At 37.9% G+C, this 23,498-nt stretch overlaps 1 protein-coding gene across 50 annotated transcripts in view; it reads left to right on the forward strand.

Annotated features, from left to right (window-relative positions):
- MAP4K4 (mitogen-activated protein kinase kinase kinase kinase 4) overlaps positions 1 to 23,498 on the forward strand; it is a 199,304-nt gene that overhangs the window by 96,074 nt on the left and 79,732 nt on the right. The gene's annotated exons all lie outside the window — the stretch shown is intronic.

A 23,498-nucleotide genomic window follows, 5' to 3' on the forward strand; every position in this document is an offset into this window, starting at 1 on the left:
ATCACACACATGAATCTGACCCCTTCCTACTAGAACCTCTATCACCCTGGTTTCAACTACTATCATGTCTTACCCAGATTTCTTTAGTAGCTCCTACCACATCTTCCTTCTTCTTGCTTGTTCACCAGTTTTTTCTCTGTATAGCAGCTTAATGATTTTTTAAAAACAAAGATCAGATCTTTTATCTTTTCTTTCTTAAAAGTGCAGATTCTTACAGTGGTCTGTGGTGCTACTTGACTGGCCTCTCATCTGTTCTTTCTCAGACCTCCTCTCCTACTCCTCTCACCCTCATTCCATCCATACAGGCCTGCTCACTGTTCTCCAACCTGCCAAGACCTATCACTCACTGCTTGTTACCTCCCTGGAATGCCACTCCCTTATGAATGCACTGCCTGCTCCCTCACCCTCATGCCTTGACACAATGAATTGCAGCTCCCTTCTCCTGATGCCCTTATCTTTTTCTACATTTTTCATTTCCATATTGTGGTGTATAATGAGCTCATTTACTATACTTAGTGTATTTCACCTGCCTCTACCATTGCTCCATGTATCCATGCATTCCAAGGATATAAGCTCCATGTTGACAGGGATCTTTGTTCTTTTCAGTGATGACCATCACAAGCACTAGTTCAGTGCCTGGACTGTAGTAGGCATTTTGTGAACCTCTGTGGAACGAATGAATAGTGTCAGTACTGGAAGACATATTAGAAATCTACAAAAGTGCCTCTTCTTCCTCTTTATATGTGAAAAACAAAGCTGAGAAAAGTTTAATATGGTTGGTTGATGGTTTTGTGTTGGTATGTGCATGTACTTTTCATGAAACAGTTGGAAAGTTAAACTTAATATTTTAACTATGTATGATGAGATACCCTTTGAAATATAATAAAATGGTGAATCATTACAGTTGGAGAGAAAAGGTTTCAAATACCCTGTGCCCATTCCACTGAAACACTTCACCTTTTAAAATGATAAAGCCTTTTTTGGACCTCCTTAGCACCCCAAACCCATGTTTTTCTGAATGTCATTCCAATAACTGCTTTCTAGTTTAAATTATATAGGACCTGAGTATAAATTCATAGCCTAAACTAAACTGGCCATATAATAAACTTTCTGGAGTTGCTTCTTTGATTAGTTTGTCAGTGTCCAGTGAAAATCTTAAGTGTATATGATAGTGTAAGAGGTTTTAGAATAAAAGTTTTAATTGTTTAATTGGAGAATATTCACCAACCATCAGCATCATACCAAGAGAAAGAAAGGGAGAGCTCTCTAGTCACTTTGTACTAATCCTGTAGAAAAGAGGGTTGAGTTTAGTGGACTTCATCTAAAACAAGATTAGAGAGACAGCTAGTTGATTGGCTAAGTTTCTAGCACTGTCGTGGGTGTACTATTAAGCTACAGGTGGCCCTGAAGCAGTGTGGGAAACTACTCTCTCCCAGGGTAGAAGGGCTGCCCATTGGTGAATGTGCAGACGCAGGCAGACAGTCTTCCTGTTGTTCCCCATTGCACCTTATATCTTAGCTATGCCACAGATAGATTCCACCCCCAAGTCAGTGATTCTCAACTAGTGTGTCACAAGAATTTTTAAAATGTGCACTATTTGACCATTTAGTGAAATAAAAAAATGATGATAGCCAACACAATAATAGCCATCTGATGTGAATGAATAAAAATTATATCTATTTTTTCAGATAGGCAAAAAATACACATTTTGATGTGCCACAGAAATTTAATAATTAGTTTGTGTGTGCCATGAGATGAAAAAGGTTGAAAATTGCTGCCTTAGATTTTAGCTCTGCATGATAACATGGCATGACAAAGCCCAGATTTTATTGTCACTGTATTCTGCCCCAAAGCTCCTGTTTGTTTTAATTATTCACTTTACAGATTCACCCTTGTCTCTTTGCATCTTGGACATTATATGTAGTTTAGTATGTGTTAGAGGTTGAAGACTCCCTGGCTATTTGTTTCTCCTCAAGTTGTTCAGAGAGAAGGTGAAAACACCTTTTTTGTAAAATGACTGTAGAGATGTTTTTGTTCAACAGGGGAAGGGATAAGAAAACTGTTGAGTCCATTCCAAGATTTGGAATTCCAGAGTGAAGCTGCAGCATTTGTGGTCTTTGGTTGGCCTGACCCTCCGTGTAACCTAGTATACAGAGAGTGGTAGAGCTCACATGGTGCTAGCAGCCCTCTCTCACTGCCTTCCCTTACCTCTCGGCTAACCTGACATGGCACTTTTTTTATGTTTGAGTGAACTAATACCGTGCCTTGGTATGGTTGTGTGCGTGTGTTATAATAAATGATACCGTGGTTCATAGGCTGTGTGTGTTAGGATAGTCAGTCCAGAGACAAAAGAGAGAAGAAGATGGGTAACATTTGTGATCTGAGATGTTTTTTCATTCATACTGAAGCTCAACAAAATGAGTTATTCTTTTCTTCAGGAAAAGCCCACTGCCTTGCCAGTGACCATGAGTTCCCGCTATTCACCTCTGTTTTTCTTTTCCCCACTAGGAGGATGGAGAGCAGATACCTGTTTCTGCTTTCTCCCTGGGTAGGGCTGGAAATAACTGAGGATGAGTGCTGTGTGATGTGGGTCAGCGTGTGGGGTTGTGGCCTGAGAACTAGGGGAGAGGGGGAGGAGCTGCTGGTTTCCTGCAGCTGCTGGGGCTCTGCATCTTCCTCCTGCCCAGGGGGCCCCATGTTGGTTCCAATGCAGTCACAGCTGATGCTGCTTCAGATAAAGCAGAGGTCATCACAGATAGTGAATGTTTTCTTAGCTGCTCTAATCAAGTTAGTTTAGAAGTTCAAGGTCATTCAGGCCTTGGAATTTCACTGGTTAGTTCTGTTTATGTGGATGGTAAGAAAATTAAAATTTATTCTCTTCTTCCACCAAGAAAACTGCATTTCCAAGTGCTAAGTTTTATGGCATAAAAATTATAGCTTAATAAAGCAGTTGAACAAAAAGTTTAAATGACTTTTAGAGTATTTTTTGTTTAGGTAAGGGAGATATTTTAGAAAGAAAAATATAGAGAAATAAAAAGATGAGAAAAGCATTTCATAATTTTGTTGCCGTGACTTAATTATTGTTAATGTGTTAATGTATATTGCTGTAGTTCTGTATATAAAGATCTATGAGTATATATGCATATGAATGTAAAATTACTTTTAAAGGGAGCAGGTAACCTTTTCTCTAGTATTAAAAGGAATGTACTCATCTAGAAAACCTTTTTTCCCTTAGAATGCCCCCCCAAGATAATTGTAGTTGACTTTTTGGTGTGCTTTAAGTCTTTTGTGGATAAAAGCTATTTCCTTTTGCTGCTAATCACTTAGAGCACTACCATTGAATATGTGTGTTTATCTGTTTGGTTATACTAGTTTAAAAATAACCTTGTATTTATTCTAAGAAGGTTCTCTTGAATAAATGGGAGGGTGAACTCCTTAGCCTTGCCTAGTCTCAACCATACACTTCATTTAACTTTCTTTTAATCACCACCTTGCAATGCACTCCTACTTTTAAGCTAGTTAAGAGTGCCATGTACTCTTCATACAGTGGTCCTTCTGTCTGTAGATTCTGTGCACAGTGCGGCTCTAGGTTGTAAACTACTGAAGAACAAGCCAGTGTAAGTAATTTCATAGTACTGTGTGACTTGAAGCGCATTTTATATTTAGCTGGTTTTTTATGTTTGTTTTCCAGTTGACCCACAAGATCTTGCAAGGTGGGCACTAATCACCTCTGTATGTAATGGTTACCTAATCATTGTATTTTCCTTGACAGGTGCTCCTTAAATGACAAGGTATTTTTTCATTATTTTATTATCTTAACTTATCTAAGTATTAAACTGAAGTTAGTGAAACAAAGCAGTGTATGACTTACTTTTTGTAAGCTCGATGACTGCTTCAAATTTATGTACTATGTGGTACCAATTTGATAGATTCTGCATTTCCACTGATACTCTATTTCAGTCTTCCATTAGTTGCTTAATTGAGGTGGTTCAGTCCCGGTATTTGTTTATATATCATCTTTAGCATCTGTTGCTTCATTTGTGTGGAAGGGAAGATAGGCAGCTGCCACCTTGTCTCTAAGCTGGACTGTGACATCATGTCTGTGATGGGTGGAAACAGCTATGAGGTTTCCATGTGTGCTGGGCAGCACAAACACCAAAAACATCTGGTATAAGAATGAAGTTCTCTTCTGTAACTGTATGAAAGTGATTTGGTGCATGATGGAATGATAGCAAGTATACTTCCTGCACATAAAGCACACAAATGATTCAAGAGCCCAAGATAGTTTTCTGTGCAAACTTGAAGATTTCAGAGATTAAAAGTATCATCATCCTGCTATAAATCACTTAGACCAGTGCCTATGGATATGTACTAATTTTCTTCATTCCAAGTTTAAGAAATGGCCATTTTGAAAGCAATAGCAGGAGTGAAGACTTTGGCCAAACACAGTAAATTAGTTTGATTCAAATCTCACAAGGATTGCTGTATCTAAGATGCACCTCTTAGCAGCTCCAGTAGATTTTTTGAGGGGTGGTTTGAGTGTTTTTTCTTTATATAGATATTTAATGTGTATGCATCAACTTAATTATATTTATGTCATACATTGTGACTTTATACATACTATAACTTATATACATAATATGCAGTCATATAATCTCATTAGCTCTTGCATTGGCCTGTGTGGGGAAATCTATTCTAGATTGACCCTTGTTTTTATAATATCTGAAAAGTTCAAAATACCTTTTAAAAACAGAAAGGTTTCCAGTATTTGTTACATATTATACCAGAGATTTTATGACTTTTTCCCAAGTCAGTAAGGATATCATTCATTGTCTTTAATTAAAATTAACCGCTTAGGGGATCTTTGCTCTGAATAGCAAGTACCAAATTAACCCTTTGTTTACTCTGGACCCTTAAGTTGAGATGAATTTCTTTTCCTTTCTTTTGAGGTTTTCCTTGTAAGGATTGTAAGCCTTAGAGAACTGTACATTTTAAACTCAGTCTTTCCCCCACTCTGTGTCTTAGATTAGTCAGAAACTGGTCAGCCTAATTAATTCTGAGAACAGAGGATACAGTACTCTTCTGTGACAGTTTTTAGCCCAAGCCTTAGTATTCAATAGACAGACTAGCTATTGAATGTACACGTGTGCAAACATTAATGCACTGAGAGAGAGCACTGTTGATGGTTTCAGTTGTGAGGTTCCCAGTTAATACTGAACCTGACAAAAAAAGAGCCGATTTTCTTGATTTCTCTTCCAGATTTGTTTTGTTTTATTGGTAACTTAGTCTGGGCTCTGAGAATGCAAAATTACTTTGCTGGCCTGTGGGTATTCTTGCTTCATCCTGCATGCATGGTGATTCCTCCTGTCTGGAGTCTGGATTTCTCCGATTCTGGCTTTTCCCAGCCCCCTTAGCAGTTGGTCTATAAGGTTGACCCATGTGCACCTTGGGAGGCCTTCCTCAGCCTCAGAGCAGGTTGTAGTGCTTTCCTAGTTGTCACTAGCTATTGACATCTGCGCCCTGTCCCAGTGTCCACACACGTAGTGGTCTGTTAAGAAGTGGGCTGATTGAATGCGTTTGTGCCAATGGATAGGCACGTGCAAGGGTGTGGTTCTTGTTAAAATGCTGTCAAGAAAAGTGACATAGCAACTTCTTCGCCTTCATTTTTGGTGAGGTAAAGGTAAAGTTGGAGTTTGTATTGCTATTTGTACATGCATGAGCTGGGCAGTTTGCAAGACAGTAATATCTTTTGTGTTTATGAGTTTGATTTGTTGAATGACCTTTCAGAGTCTTCCCTGGATAAATTATTTATCTGAACATGTAACCAACTGCTTTGCATTTTTGGTCTCTGTAAGTCAGTTCCCTCTTGGAGGACGAGATGCCATTTGAGGATGTTGCCATGTGTGTTCAGGATGGTGGGGTTTACTGTCCTTGTTCTTTTTTTTTCTTCTGTTGTAGAAATCTATTCCCTCAGACCTGAGGGTAGGCCTGCAGGGGTTTGTGGTTCTTTTTTCTGCTCTCTACTGAAAGATGGCCCACCTGACCTAGGAGGCTTCTCACAAACTGGCCATATGTTTTGCTTTGTAGTCCTTAAGCAGGCGGGGAGATGGTGGTTTCCAGAAAGGGAGGACTGTGTTGTTTTTCAGGGAGTGTCTCTTGTTGCCAAACCAATGTCAGATCTCTCCCCCAGTGAGTCAGTCTGTAGTTTCCCTTCTCACAGCGCACGCACAGGTGCTTAAGTGTGTGGGGGGGAGGAAAATTGGGTGGAGGAACATGATCTTTAATGAGCTATTTTAGGCCAAAATGACTTACTACAGTTTTGTGAAATGTAGGTAGTAGATGACCCTAACAATATAAAGTGATTATTAACAAAAGTTTGCTAATCAGTTATCTTTTTGATGATTATAAGAAAAAAGAAGTCTACACCTTTCCTTTGCTCGCAGTACCTGCTGTAGAGCTCCTTTGCTGCTAGTTGGGTAGGGTTACTAGAAGAAGTAAAAGAAGCAAGAGTCAGGTGGGGTGTGAATGCATGTCTTCAAAATTTGTGAAAACTTGTTTTCATTTGCCTGTTTAAATTGAATTATGTCAATATCGTTATTGCCTTCTACTCTAAAATTAGATATTTATTGTCTAGTCTAAACACTTATTGCTGCATGCAATAAGTCACATTTTAAACAATAATCCTGTATCTTTTTAAAAATTACATTCATAATCCTTTCAGCCAATAAAGTTATATATGAGTGATACAGCACTTGAATGGTGCTGCTTCTTGAAGCAACACTTTGAATCGAAGTGTGCCGCCTTTAGTTAAAGGACATATGTTATGGAAAGGATATTCCAGTGTAAACTTGGAAGTGTTTATTTTGTCAGTTTTCATAAGCAAGTTGCAGTGGCTAGTGGTCATAGTCCATTTAATGTCCCCTTTACTGAGAATATTATTCTTAAGCAGTTAACTACAGTTTCCAGTTCACAAATAACTTATAAATTGTAGCTTAAGGTATTATTTTTATTTAATTCTCTTATGGAGAAGAACATGGTTTTGTTTTTTACTAGTTTTTTAAGGTCAGTTCCTAAACATGGAGGTTTTAATGAATATTGTATAACATTTTATAGTGAAATGGAAAAATTGTTGTCAGGGTAAATTTTCCCTTATGTATTTAAATGTGCCAATAACTAAACACATACTGTTTTAGTTAGAATCTCACATATAATGAGATTCTTCGATGAACTTCCTGTTGGAGTGCTCTCTACATTTTGGTTTTTACTACCTGAATGACCATTGTTGTCTGTATCTTATAAGATGGCTCCAATTTTGTGTTTTAAGGTTTAGCTTGTTAAGAAAAAGTTTAATGTTTTGATTCTTTACTGATAATACAGTATTGAAATTTTTGGCATTTTACAGATACTATCTGCCTTTTAAATTTTAATCCATTAAGTCCATTTGTATCCCATAGGTGTTTGTAAATGTTTCCCACAGTTGTATATACTTAAATGCAGGCTTACCCATTGTTCATATTGGACATTTTTGTGCTGAAATACATTAAGTGGGATTTTTGTAGCAAAGCATTCTATTTTTCTGTTCTTAAAGTATGTGTGTGTGTGTGTGTGTGTGTGTTTTGTTTTGTTTTGTTTTACATAAATCTTCAGTTTAAACACAGGTGTATTTTTTTTTAGCAACTTGACTCTTAGAATCCTTTGACTAATTTTTAAATAAATATCCAACCAAAAGTTATAAATTTATTAAGATGTGGTCTTACATACAGCATTGTTTGCATTAGTAATGTGAGATTTTTGATTTAGAAAAATCAGAAGATACAGGATTGAAGTTTCATTGTAAGTTGAAATAGAAAATATGCTAAAATGTCTAGGCTTCTGAGAGGAAGTTCTTACACTCTTCTTTCTTGGCATTAGAAAGAAGCAATATGGATTTTTCTGAATATTCAAAATATTCACACAGTTGTATCCTTTTTAGATTGATTTAGGTTTGTCTTAACCACTGTTTCTTTAAAATTTCAGGTTGTTGGCATTCACACTGAGTACGTAGCTACTATGGTTTTTGTATGGGACACATAAACATTTGGTTACATGCAGACAGATTTTAATGTTTTAAAGACTTCCTGCTATATTAACATTATGTTGGGAGTCTTTTAAAATATTAAGTAGAATTTAATTGAAGTCACATAAATCTTGAGGTGATGTCTGCAGATAGTAAATACTATGGAGAATTTTCCATTCCATATGAAAGTATGGGTGTAAATGTTTTACAGTCATTTCATATTTGGACAGAACCAGCATTCAGAAAAAAAACATTTCAGTTTGAAGATGGATTTTTTCTTGTTGCATTGTTACTGCGTAACATTTCTCAGAATTTTGTAAGTTATTTTAAAATACAGTGGTGAATTCATGTTTATTTTTTTATGTTGAAAATTGAAGTACTCAGGTGGTATTTAATGGGAAAGATCCTTTGGGGTAAATCATAGTGTATTCTAAGGAATGCATCTATAGCATTGATGACTTTAGCCTTAAAAAGGGTCTATTATTTCTTCTTCCTCTTCATCCAGTGGTATATTAGCAAAGTAGTTTATAGTCTTCTGCAGCCTTACAAAGTTGTTTTAAATTTTTAATAGAATGCTCTTAACAAAAAAATTGTATCATATTCCAGTATCCATAAATTACTGAATCACAGTTTGTAAATAATTTGTCTAATACTAGAAGGCCAAAGAAAGTCTTGAAATTTTAGTTATTGACTCTGGTGACTTCACACAATAAGATTTCTGTGCAAAAGGTAAGGTGATATTTGATCAAAAGTACATATTTTTGGTGTCCATGAGAACTAGACTTCCATATTTGCTTCTCTTGGAAAGCTCATTCCATTTTATTAAAATGTTTGTAATTGCAATTTTGTGTTTAATGTTTACTTTCTGTCTTTTCTTTCTTTAGCATTTAGGTGATTCTTCAGCAGTTTGCTATATGGCCATTGTTGGCCTTAAACTGCACTAGTAACAAGCATGGCATTTATCTTGTATTGATAATAAAACCAGTTTTGATAATTAAAAATTTATTTGTAAGTAAAATTATTTTCTGATAAACTAGAAATAGTCGTCAATATCAGCAGAAATAGGTATTATGGTGTTATGTTCAGAATATGTCTCAGAAGGAAAATACTAAAATGAAGCTGTAGCAGCATCAGTGTGTGTCCCCAAGTAGTTGTAACTTTTTTACAGCTTCAAAGTACAGCTATTAATATCATTCTCAGCAATGAATTATCATTTTTGGTTGAATCACATGTCAAAGGTATTTGATTGTCTGTTCTCTCCAGTCTTTTGGTATCTGGGTTTTTGGCATCTTTTCACAATTTTTTTTCCCAAGAGGAGTACCTACAGTTTATCAATGTGTCCTTGTATGAAGAGAAACTCACAGCATACATAGTTAAGGACTCACACTGGTAATCAGTCTTCAGCAATAGACTTAATCTCACTGTATAGTAGGCAGGCAGAACATAGGTTATGGTGGTGTGGACTGTTTCAGTGGCTGGCTGTTCGTTTACCTGACAGTCCACTTGGCTGTCTGGGAACCTTTTTTGGCCTTCTTAGTCTATCACACAACAGTGAGTCTATAAAGCTCGGCAGATGTACTGTGGATTGTCCATCCACCTATCTCCTGCCACAGGGCAGGTGATGCTAGACATTAACGTGGTCTGAGTTCACGGGTTGCTTCAGGAATGCTTTGTGTTCACAATAGTATCATGTTATTTATAAAGTAAAGAATTATTATAGCTCTCCTTTGCACCCCCATAGTGGGGAATGATCCCAGAAATTTAGGAAGTTGTGAGAAGTGTTGAAGGGGTATTCACATAGATGCTGAGACCTACCCACAGGGTGAATGGATGCTCTTACCTGAATATGGTTACCTAAAATCTCCTCAGTAGAGAAGGTCAGGAAGTATAATGTCTTTTTTTTAAATTTTATTTATTTTTCTTTAGAAGGGAAGGGAAGGAGAGAGGGAGAGAAACATCAATGTATGGTTGCCTCTCGTGCATCCCCTGCTGGGAACTGGCCAGCAACCCAGGCATGTGCCCTGACTGGGAATCGAACCTCGATCTTTTTGTTCGCAGGCCTGCGCTCAATCCACTGAGCTATACCAGCCAGGGCAGGAACTATAATGTCTTGATTCTGTATTCTTTTTTACTTGAAGATATATGGAACTCAGTCATCATCTTTTTTTGACAGTATCTTCTTAAAGCATTTCTGTGGGAACAACCTTTGAATACTCAGAGCTAAGGGAATGGTTGGTTCTTCATGTGGTTTCTGTGAGGATCTTCTGAGACTTCTTCCGGCATGAAATGTGTTAGAAGTAACTCAGTTATAAGTGAATGGAAACTGCTATTTCAGAACAAAAAGGGGATCTCTTTCCAGATATGCAAATTATCCACAGTGAAGATAATTATTTGTAATAAAGTGGCAGTGTATACACATTTAAGTTAAGGCTTATTTTCTGTTACCCTTATTGGTATGCTGTAGCAAATTTCTGTTATTCAGCAAGAGCCAGGTCAGAACTACCATTGATTTTGGTTTAACACCATAACACTTGAAAGATAGTTAACCCAGAGAGGATTTAATTACTTTTATCTGAGTGCTCATTTTTTTATTTCTTCTTTTTCACTCACCTACTGCATTGTATCATGAAACATATCAGATAATATGAGCAATAAGTAGGTTAGCTTATGAAGAGGGAGGAGCAGACATGAAGAGTGAGGGAAAGATTAAGGTAAAACCATACCAAAAATCTTTGCTTGGCCACTACTATCCTCAAGCATTGAACAGTTAGTTAACTATATAAATACTGCGCTTAGACACCCTCCACTGCCAATTACCACCCCCTCCCTCCCCTGGGACTTCTAAAAGAATGGTCCGTGGAGCGGTTACTTGTTTCATTTTTTTGATAATTTTTATACTTTTGACTTAGGCATAAATAGTAAAAATATTTTTATGATCTTATCAAAAAGCAGGAGGATTGCACACATCAATTTTGTTCAGGGTTTTTCCTGTGTATGATACAAATTTTTAAAAAATTATGGTGATATGCTTTTAGTTGTGGAAACGTAGGAACAGATGATCTATATGATGTGAGGGGGTTTTATTCTTTCACCCGGGTTGAGGAGTTAAAATATCTGTAAATCCAAGTTGTTGCTTCCTAAATGCACTGATTTAATGGACCATATAAAACAAACTGAGCCTTCCATTTCTACCCAGGAAGCATAATGGTTACTGGTTTATTGTTTTGGACTGCTAATTTTGTATCATCTGTGTTAGTTCTGGGTTTGTTTAAGTTGATCTCCTCCATGATGTATATTTGCTCCTGCCTCTTTGCATGTCTGGTAGTTTTAATTGGAGGCTAGACATGTGATTTTTACCATATTGGGTATTGGATATTTATATTCTTACAATATTTTTCAGCTTTGCTCTGGGTTGCAGTTAGTTATTTGGAAACAGTTTGATCCTTTTCAAAGATTAGTTTGTTGGTATTAATTAGATCAGCATTTAGTGTAGGACTCATTTTGACCACTAGCTGAGTTAACAGCCTTTGAATGGTCTACATAACTTCCTAAGAATGATGAGTTTTTCATTTGGGCAGTGGTAGCAGGCCCTGTTCCCTGTCCTTGTGAGCACTAAGTACTGCTCCTTGACCCCCCATTCCTGTTGGGGTTCTCTCTCTGATCTTAGGTAGTTTCCTATTGAAAATGTGTTGAGCAGGGCTCTGCTGAATAGTACAGGGCATCGCAGAGCTTGCTCACACTTTGGTCTTCTGTCCTACAAATTCAAATTGTCATGGTCTTTGCAATCTCTCAGTTACATCTCCTCAACTCAGAATCTCTGGGTTCTGATTAAGTTTCCTGTCTCTTTGCTGTAATCTGGAATCTTTCTCAGGGCAGTAAGCTGGCAGTTGTAGGGCTTCTTCATGTTTCCCATGTCTCAGAGGTCACTGTCCTTCAATGCCTGATGTTCGATGCCTTAAACTTTTTCATGTTTTGTCTAATTTTAGTTATTTTAGTAGGAAGGTAAATCTGGTCCTTTATATTGCATCTTGGCCAGGAACAGAAGTTCCCTTTATTCTTTTTTAATCAAAGACCCTTTCCAGAGTATAGTCCTTATCTGATTTACCATATCTGATATGTAAGCAGGGCTCTGTACATGAGAGCACACGTATCCAGAGAGAAATGGAGAAACATTTACTGCTAAGACATCCCTACCTTCTTCAGAGCTATGCCTCTTATTGTGCCATTCCTTACTTGGGCCTGTTTTTAAGGTTTTATTGCAAGACTATTCAGCAGGCACAATATTCTTTTCCTCTTTGCACTGTGGGAAGCTTCATGGAGTTTGTCCCTACTTTAGAGAAGGCTGTGAATGGACTGAGGTAAGAGTCTCTTTAAGGGATCCTCTGGTAGGTCAGGAAGGTAAGCCAGCATGATGGGTGATTCTGGGCCTCATTTACCTTTGCTTTGCTCCAGGAAAGACTTAAGTGTGGAAATTTCTGATCTCAAGAATTTATGTGTCTTGATTGGTACCATTGTAGCAAATAGCAAGAAATGACTGTAAGGCCAAGGTCAGAGCTTCCATCAATGGCCTTCTTCTGATGCCATTGACCCAGCAGAAGGCAGATTAACCAGTAAGGTCATAGTTCTTCAAGGTGCCATCAACCTGCGTAACTAACTGACCATTGGAGGAAGCAACTCGAGTAGGAAAATTGACAATGACTCTAGAATAGCAGGGAGGTGGTGGTGTGAGGACCCTTGTCCAGGGAGACAGCAGACCGTGTAGGTTGCCCAAAATAAACTCATCTAGAGTTCTCTTTTTTCCCTTTTTATTGAGAGGAATACTAGTTAGCAAAATTAATATAGATTTCAGGTGCACAATTCCACAACACATCATCCGTACACTGTATTGTGTGTTTACCACCTCAAGTCAGGTTTCCTTTCATCACCATTTATTCCCCCATACCCTCCTCCACCTCCCACTATCCCCACTCTTCCCTACAGTCACCATACTGTTGTCTGTGTGCATGAGTTTTTTTCTTTTTTGCTCAATCCCTCCATTGATTTACTTTTTTAAAGAATTTACTTTATTTACTTATTTTACCTTATTTTATTTTATTTTTAGAAAGAGGGGAAAGAGAGGGAAAGAGGGATTGATTTGAGAAACATCAATCAGTTGCATCTGGTATGCACTCTGACTGGGGGTTGAACCTGCAGCCCAAGCATGTGCCCTGACTTGGAATCCAATGGATGACCTTTTGCTTTGTGGGACGGCACCCAACCAACAGAGACACACAGATCAGGGCCCTCCATTGAATTATTTATGGAGCTAACTCCTCTTAACTCTACCCCCTGCAGCTTCAATTAGAAAATTAAAAGTCAGTTGAAGAATATTATTAGGTAGATTAAAGAAGAAAATATTTATAACCCAGAGACAATCTCTGGTAACATTTCTTCCTTTTTCTTTTTGTAGACTCATTAAAATGTGTAGTTATGTAAATACACTTGTGATGTGAATGGCAAAATGTTGATGTCAAGAACATACTGTTCTTGTTTTGGATTACTGCTCCCTTTTTAGTCTCATAATATAATTACAAGTTTGATTATGTAGGGGAGGAAAATATTTTTGCTCCTATGCTTTTGGTTTTTGATCAGGGTCCCTGTAACAAAAAACATTAGCAAGAGAAAAACAGAAGTTTGTTAATTAACGTGTATATTTCATATATCCGTGGAAAGCTTCACAAGAAGAATGACAACTTGAAGTGGTAAAACCAACCCAGTTGCTTTTATACTTGGTGAACTGAGAGAGGCAATTGTGAAAAAATAACTGAAATACATGGAGAGGCTAAAGGAAGATAAGAGTTTTTTTTTAATCAGATTTTTATTTTTTTAAAGATTTTTAAAAATTTATTTATCTTTAGAGAGGAAGGGAAGGAGAGAAGGAGAGAAATATCAGTGTATTGTTGCTTCTTGTGAGTCCTGTGCTGGGAACTGACCTGCAACCCAGGCATGTGCCCTGACTGGGAATCCAACTGCAGTCGTGTGGTTTGCAGGCCTGCACTCAATCCACTGAGCTGCACCAGCCAGAGCTTATTTTTAAAATGTTTGCTTGTACACAATTCTCTCGACCTCAACTCACTGTTTCTAGGGATAACTTTTTCCCATTTGGTAGAGGGACATTTTTCAAATGGAAGTTTTATTTCAAGGGGAAGTCAGAGTACCTTTTTTTTCACTTGCTGTTTTTCGGGTATTTTTAGTTCAAAATAATCCTTATGTCAAAGAAGCATATTTTGTATTGACATATTCTGGTTTCTTTCAAGAAACAATCAAGTGTTTTAGTGGAGGATTTGATTTTGGTCATATTGGACCTTACCTGGTAGATTTGCTTTTCATTTCAGTTGGGGTCCAGGTTTCAGGTCCTGCCTTATGTTTGCCATACTTTAGGGTCCCCAATAGCAGATGCAGACATACCTTTTTGGAGACACTGTGGGTTCTGTTCCAAATCATTGCAATAAAGTGAATGTATTTTGCTTTATTTATTTATTTTTGTTTTGCCAGAACATATACCATATATTGCTGTGTATAGTGCACACCCATGTTTTTGGCCCAGACTTTTAGGGGGGAAAAATCTTATGTTTTAATTTTTAATTCAGTTATTTATTTGTTTATATTTAGAAGCAAAACTGATTATTGTACTCTAGGGTATTATTGTACATACAGATATTATTGCTTTCTAGAGTTATACTTTTAACACATAAGCATACATAAAAGAATTAAAGACATTTATATAGATACAGAATTAATACTACCCATGTATAATGGCACATCATTTTTTTCCCCTCACAAATTTTTGCAAAAAAGTGTGCATTATACACAGCAAAATATAGTAAAAGTTATGTTTACACTATACTGTAGTCTGTTGAGTGTGCAATAGCATTATGTCTAAAAGGGTACTGTATATACTTAAAATGCTAACCATCTAAGCTTTTAGTACATCATCATCTTTTTGCTGGTGGAGGGTTTTGCCTTGATGTTGATGGTAGTGGTTGCTGAAGACTGAGGTGGCTGTGGCAATTTCTTAAAAGAAGACAACAATCAAGTTTGTCACACTGATCAGCTCTTCATGAATGATTTCTTTGTAGCATGTGATATAATTGGGTAGCATTTTACCCATGGTAGACTTCGGATGGTAGACCATCTACCCATGGTCTACCATCCTTCACAATTGGAAACACTTCTCTTATGCCCTGCTGCTGCTTTATCAACTAAGTTTACATAATGTTCTAAGTCCTTTGTTGCTGTTTCAACAATTTTCACAGCATCTTCACTGAGGGTAGATTCCATCTCAAGAAACCAGTTGTTTGCTCACCGATACAAAACAAGCCCTTCCTCATTTATTAGAGTTTTATAGTGAGATTGCAGCAATTCAGTGACATCTTCAGGGTCCACTTCTAATTATAGCTCTCTTTCTCTTTCTACCACATCTGCAGTTATTTCCTCCACTGAAGTCTTGAACCCCTCAAAGTCAGGCATGAGGGCAGGAACCTGCCTTTTCCAAATTCCTGTTAATGTTGATGTTTTTACCTCTTCCCATGAATCACCATGAATTACAAATATTTCTAAGGGCATCCAGAATGGTGAACCTTTCCAGAAGGTTTTCAATTTATTTTGGCCAGGTACATAAGAGGAATCACTATGTATACTAGCCATAACCTTAGGAAATACATTTCTAAGTTGAGGACTTTGAAATTCCAAGTTTATTGATTCAGTAGCAAAATTGGAGTGCATTTTTTTGGTCTCAGATGGGTTCAAAATAGTGTTTTTTCTTGAGCAAGATGTCATGAATGTCTGGTTTTCAATTTAATTATGTTAATTTTATATTTTTTCTCTTGGGCTTTTAATCCTTCCTTTGGCAGGTCCTGCAGCCTTAATTTTGTTCTAAAATGTTGCCTTCATAATTCTGTTCACCTTTGGTTGAATTGTCATTGAATCTAAGTTGTATATCTTTTCATGTGTCTGGTTAAATAAAAAAATTAATTTTGATTAATTCAGTGTATTGTGGAATGAATAATAATCTTAGATGTAGCTGAGATATGCTACTTAAAAGGTGATCTGTTCTCATTTTTCTATCAGTTCATAGTGACACAAAGAAGAGCTTGGCAGTAGTTAACTAATAAAATGTGTTATAAACTTTTAAAAAAATTGATATTTTCATTCTAAATGTGTATTCATTTATATATTTCGGTGGTGAAATCTGCCAGAGATATTTGCCTATCACATTAGCAATCCAACTAGCTAGAGAGCATAATAAACTGCTCTTTCTTTTTTGTTCAGCTGTTACTGCGTGGTCTTAATTCTGTGGAGGGTTTTGCTGGGAAAGAAGGTTAGCTCAGAACATTGCCCAGTCCTCTTGGATTCTCCTACTTAGCTTATCTGAAGTCAGCCTGGCTCTCTTGACACAGTCACTGCCATCAGTAGAAGGAGAGAGGGTTTAGGTAACAAAGGTTTAAACAACATTTTAAAGAGTCATTAAAAAAAAACTGTAATATGACCTTCTGTGTGCTCAGATGGTGGGGTGGGCAGGGCTTGTTGTATGCCTCATTTACAAACACATAGCTGCTTTTGAAAATTACCACTGTGCTGATGTTCTTCCCTTCCCCATTCTCTGGCAGCCAAGGAAGGCAACAGAAAACTTCTCAACTAGTCATCTCTCAGCCTGAGACAAAGATCTTTTCTGTAAAAGTTTAAGTGGACTTCTCTGGTTGGAGTCCAAAATGCTAATTGGCATCAGCTGCATTAAAGTCATTAAGTGGGGCCATTAACTGGGGGCTTGCAGCTGCCTCATCACTGAAGAAAACAAGGAGAGAACCTTAACTTTCTTTCAAAAATTTCCTCTCTCCCCTTTCAAGTTACCTTAATTCTTTATTTCTATTTCTATTTCTATTTCTATGTCTATTTTTATTTTTATATGTGATTGTGGCCTCCTTAGGGAGGGGAATGCAGAACAAAGTCATTTGGACTGGTCTGCATATGTGAAATGTATAAACTTGTTATGTTTTTTTTCCCACTTTTTTCCAGTTCCACTTTCTTTTCTTATGTGGAATTTGTTGTTTTAAAATTTCAGTTCTAGCCTACCGTGAGTCGGTTTTCTGTTGCATCTTCTTAAACTAAATGAGGAGTTTGTTTTTGGTGGTAGTAGTGATTGTAGTGTGTGTGTTTAAATGTTGGATTGAGACCACCAAACTTATTTTTATCTAATGGTTAAAAGGGAGGTTTGAACTCAGAAGTTGGTTTGTTATTACTCTACTCTAAAGACAACATAAGGACTTCCAGCCAAGATGGAGGCATAGGTACACACTGTGCCTCCTTACACAACCAAAATAAGGACAACAACACTTTAGAAACAAAATAACAATTAGAACTGACAGAAAATTGAACTGTTTGGAAGTGGGACAACCAAGGAGATAAAATAGACACATTCATCCAGACAGGTAAGTGGGGTGGAGTTGGGCAGCTGGACTGAGAGGGGTCGCAGCACAAAAAGTGGTGGCACCTGGTTCAAAAGGCACCTTGGGCATACAAGACAGCAGCAGGTGGACCCTGGGCCCACAGTCAATGGCTGACAGACCCTGAACAGGCAGATCCAGCGAGGCAGCAATTGTGAAAAGAGGCCCTGCAGACCAGGCAGTCCCACATTCTTGTGCAGATAAACCTCAGTAAGGCAGAATTGGGGAGAAAGACAGACCATGAATCCCAGGGTCCCAGCACATGGAAATAAAGTCTGAAAACACTGATTGAAAACACCTTGTGGGGGTTGAGGCAGCGAGAGAGACTCCCAGCCTCACACGAGAGTTTGTTGGAGAGACCCGCAGGGTCCTGATTGTATACAAGCCCACCCACATGAAAATTAGCACCAGAAGGGCCCAGTTTGCTTGGGGGAAGGGGCGGAAGGGATTGAGGTTGGACAGAGAGCAGATAGTGCAGCAAGTGCCACTGTTCCCTCTCAGACCCCTCCCCCACATACAGCACCACAACCCAGCAACTGCATTGACCTGCCCTGGTGAACACCTATGGCTCCTCCCCTCACTACATAACAGGCACGATAAGACAGAAAAAAATGTTCTAAACAGAACAGATCAAACTCCAGAAATAATACAACTAAGCATTGAAGAAATAGCCAACCTATCAGATGCACAGTTCAGAGCACTAGTGATCAGGATGCTCACAGAATTGGTTGAATTTGGTTGCAAATTAGATGAAAAAATGAAGGCTATGCTAATTGAAAAAAAAGGAAAATGAACAGGGAACTAATAGTGATGGGAAGAAAACTGGGACTCAGATCAATGGAGTGGATCAGAAGGAAGAAAGAAACAACCAAACAGAAAAGAATGAAGAAACCAGAATTCAAAAAAAAAATGAGAAGAGGCTTAGGCACCTCCAGGACATCTTTAAACATTCCAACATCTGAATTATAGGGGTACTAGAAGGGGAAGAGGAAGAGCAACAAGTGGAGAAGCTATTTGAAGAAATAATAAAGGAGAACTTCTCCATTCTGGCACAGGAAATAGACTTCCAGAAAGTCCAGGAAGCTCAGAGAATCTCAAAGAAGTTGGACCCAAGGAGGAACACATCAAGGCACATCATAATTACATTACCCAAGATTAAAATGAAGGAGATAATCCTAGAAGTAGCAAGAGATAAGGAGACAGTTACGTATAAAGGAGTTCCCATCAGACTGTCAGCTGATTTCTCAAGAGAGATCTTGCAGGCAAGAAGGGGCTGGAAAGAAGTATTTGAGGTCATGAAAGGCAAGGACCTACATCCAAGATTGCTGTACCCAGCAAAGCTTTCATTTAGAATGGAAAGGCAGATAAAGTGCTTCTCAGATAAGTTCAAGTTCAAGGAGTTCATCATCACCAAGCCCTTATTATGTGAAATGTTAAAGGGACGTATCTAAGAAAAAAGTAGATGAAAAGCATGTATAGTAAAATGACAGCAAACTCACAATTACTAACAACCACACCTAAAACAAAAACAGAAACCAACTAAGCAAACAACTAGAACAGAGCCACAGAAATGGAGATAACATTGGGGGGTTTCAACGGGGGAGTGGGAGGAGGGGGGGGGAAGTACAGAGAATAAGTAGCATAGATGGTAGGTAGAAAATAGGGGGAGGGGAAGATTATTATGAGAAATGTAGAAGCTAAAGAACTTATGATACGTGGACATGAACTAAAGGGGGGGAATGTGGGTGGGAGAGGGTGTGCTGGGTGGAGGGGAATGAAGGGGGGAAATGGGACAAATGTAATAGCATAATCAATAAAATGTTTTATAAAAAAGACAACATAAAACACTGTATTAGTAAGCATTAGTCATAATTAGGTTTCCACTTGTAGTTGGCTGAAAGTCGTCGGTAGATTCTGCATTTCTGATGTTTTCTCTTCAAGTTGGGCACTCATTAGTAAATGACACCGAGGAACTAGATATCTTCTTATTTTGTAAGGTGTGTAATTGTCATTTATTCTACACTCATAGAAACAAGATGAGTAAAGTTCATAAGTCATAGTTTCACTACACAAAGTAACTGTTCTTCCATTAGACTCAGGGATATTTATTGTGCCGTGGTAGTATGCTGACAGTATTGCCAATATGTGTATTAAGTGTTTTTCACACCAGTGGACAGTGCTGAATTTAAGCCCAGAAGAATTTTTAATTGTATGAAATGTGTAAGAGTTTTAGCTTGGTGGACACTGAAACAAAAATGGAAAAAGAAGTACTGAAACTTATCAATGTATGTTGCAATCCTTTATTGTTACTCAGGAAGTGTCTCATGGGAGAAATGTAGGTAGCATTTGCTTTCTGTCGAGAAGTGAAACCTATTGGCAGAGCATCATAGGTAGTAATGGTCCTTGGAACAATTTAGCCAGTAAGAGGAAGGAGAGAGGTGGGGTCAGCAATGGATTGATAGAGCAATCTTTACTGTCCAATAAGAATGCTCATCCACAGGGTCCTAGAATGTACACAAATCTACCCGCCTGGGAATCAGCATCAGAAAGGCCCAATTTCCTTGTGGGTAGTGGAGGAAAAGACTGAAAGCTACCAAGACCTGAGCAGGATGCATTGTTTCCTCTGTGGCCCCTCCCCCACATACAGCACCTACAGTGCAGCCATGTGAGTTGCTCTGTGCTGGAGAATACCTATGGCTCCACCCCTTATTATGTAACAGGCACATCAAGACAAAATATGGCCGAAATGTGAAAGAACAGATCAAAGTCCAAAAATAGAACTAAGCAATGTAGAGACAGCCAGCCTACCAGATGCAGAGTTCAAAACACTGGTAACCATATCTATGAACGGTTCAAAACACTGTTCATAGTAGATATGGTTGAGTATGGTTGCAAAATAGAGGAAAAAGTGAAGGCTATGCAAAGTGAAATAAAGGAAAATATACAGGGAACCAACAGTGACTTATTGAAGGAAACCAGGACTTCCTTATTGAAGGAAACCAGGACTTATTGAAAAACTTATTTGAAAAAATAATGAAGGAGAAATTCCCCAATCTGGCAAAGGAAATAGACTTCCAGGAAATCCAAGAAGCTCAGAGAGTCCCAAAGAAGTTGGACCCAATAAACACACAGTGAGGCACATCATAATTACATTACCTGAGATTAAAGATAAAGAGAGAATCTTAAAAGCAGCTAGAGAAAAGGAGACAGTTACCTACAAAAAAAGTGCCCATAAGACTATCAGCTGATTTCTCAAAAGAAACCTTGCAGGCAAGAAGGGACTAGAAAGAAGTATTCAGAGTCATAAAAGGCAGGGACCTGCTACATCCAAGATTGCTCATTCCAGCAAAGCTTTCATTTAGAATGGAGGGGCCGATAAAGTGCTTCCCAGCTAAGGTGAAGTTAAAGGAGTTCATCATCATCAAGCCCTTTTCTATGAAATAAAGGGGCTTAACTAAGAAAAAAGAGATGATCAACACTATGAACAGTAAAATGACAAAAAGTCACAAGTATCAACAGTGGAACCTAAAAAAACCCCCACAGAAGCAGAAGGAAAAACTAAGCAAACAACTAGAACAGGAACAGAAGCACAGAAATTGAGATCCTGTGGAGGGTTATCAGTGGGGAGGGGGAGGGGGGAGAATGAGGGGGAAGGAACAGGGAATAAGAAGTATAAGTGGTAGGTACAAAATAAATGGGTAGTTTAAGAATAGTATAAGAAAGGGAGAAGCCAAAGAACTTTATATGTGTGACCCATGGATATGAACTAAGGTGGAGGAATGCTGGCAGGAGTGGTGGTACAGGGTGGAGGGGAATGGGCGAAAAAAATGGAACAACTTTAATAGCATAATCATAAAGTATATTGAAAAAGAATGCTCATAACCTCAACAAGTGATTGTCTGCTCTTAACCACAAAAACAAAAAGAAATTTTTATTTATCTCTATTCTAATGCAACATTGTTCTTTTTTACTTCAGGTCCTTTTACATTTACTGATTTATATAAAATAAAACAATCCTTAGTTAACTTTCTAATGACCTAGTTGCAGTCTTTTGTGAAGAAAATGAGGTGTTTGACTTTTCAGGGCCACTTTTTCTCAAGAATAACACCACACACTTTTCCAACATGGGTATGTTTATGGCCATAGTCATGTGCTTGTTTTTTGCTAGGAATCTATCAATCTTGACAATCTTATTAACAGTTGTCCTGGGCTGCTCAGGAACCAAGAGATACCATCAGGAGCTACTTATGCTGACCCAGAAGAGAGCAGACTTTGTGTAGCCTGTGCCAATAAGTTGTGGTCACTGTACACTATGTACATAACTACATGTGAATGAGTGTGTACACATTATCCACATACAGTATAGTTTGAATGACACTTTGTGTGAATGAGAGTGGTACACTATGCTCATATGCTATGCATATGAATGACACTATTTGTGTGAATGAGTATGTGTACATTGTGTACCTACACTGTGCATGTGAAATACATTGTGCATGTGAATGAGTGTGTGGAAAGCATACAGTAAAGCTTTTGATGAACTGGGCTTCCTAATGATACTTGGGGCCTGCTTCCTTTTTCCCTATGTTAATAAAAATTGTCAACCTTTGTGTTTTAGTATAAAGTTCCTTTGAAGAAATGTCCCAATACAAGTGTGTAACTCTAACACTAGCCAGGCTGCAAACTGGTTTTGTTTAGAATTGAGGCAGTTATCCTACTTATTTAGTATCACATTCTTCATTTTTACTTAAACTATGGCCATGTTGAAATCACAGGTGAAACAGTACCCATTTGGTGTACAGAGTTTGAGAATTATTGCATGGACTGATAATATAGACTGTACTTGTCCATATGACTCTTCTTTTATTTGCAGTCATTACCTCTAAAGCCACATGACAACTATGTCCATAAAATATGCTGTAATATTCTATACTTGGAACCAAGTGTTAGTTTAGAACCAAGCTGGAAGCCACCATTTTGAAGATGGATCACTGTCCTAAGATGATTACATGTTTTGTTATGTATTTGGTCTAACTCAGTAATGTACAATTTGGAAGTTGTACTTTAAATGATATTTTTTCATTTCATCTTTCTATTAATATCTGATTAATGATGCTGCATCTTTTATCTTAACAGTATTTGCAAACTAAACTTACTTTGGGTCTGTGAGGCTTGTGAGTGCCTCACAAATGTCAGAGGGCACTAGGAGATGCTAGGCTGTAACAGGTTTCTTCTGTATGTGTGTTTCACCTTCTTCCTGTTAATGTGTTCTTCCCTGTGTGTGTGTGTGTATGTGGGCATGCACTCTCACATGCATTCTTTTTTCCTCATACAGGCACACATGCACCTAGACTGCTCAGAAACTTCTGGGTCTTCAGAAGAACATCAATGATAAGTGGAATGAGTGTGTCAGTGCAGAAAATAAGGACATTCTAGGGAACCAGTCATCATTTTCTTTTGAAAATATATGTATTAATAAAGGGAATCTGGTTATCAGGTTTTCTCAAAGACTTTCTAATTTTCTCTCTATCTAACCAAGGATGATTTTTTTCTTTTTCTGCAACTTCTTTCTTTGTTCTCACTTTCATTCTGCTTTCACCTCATTCTTACGCTACCTTTAAGTCTTTCTTTGCATGACTCTTTGCAGGTGGTTTAGCAGAACCCTTTCTCTGCGTCATGTGTCTGCAACAAAGGGCAGAATGAGCTTGCTGGTGCGGTTTCTTCCCCAGGGGGGTGTATAAGACAGGAAAGTGAAGACTGACAGTCATAAGAGTGACTTGTTTTCATTTTTCAGAGCTGTTGTCATCCTCTCTTTTCTTCATTCCTCCTTTGGTCTTCTCACACAAACTCTGCATTTTTTCCTTGCTTATCTTTTTTAGTAAAGCAAGAGGCTGGGGATGAGCCGAGCCAGAACAGCATACTGTCACTGATTAGTGTTTTGTTACCAGAACTTGATGGAC

Source organism: Sturnira hondurensis, unplaced genomic scaffold (genome assembly GCF_014824575.4).
Source record: "Sturnira hondurensis isolate 20B ecotype Veracruz unplaced genomic scaffold, ASM1482457v3 Scaffold0009664, whole genome shotgun sequence".
NCBI classification, from domain to species: Eukaryota; Metazoa; Chordata; class Mammalia; order Chiroptera; family Phyllostomidae; genus Sturnira; species Sturnira hondurensis.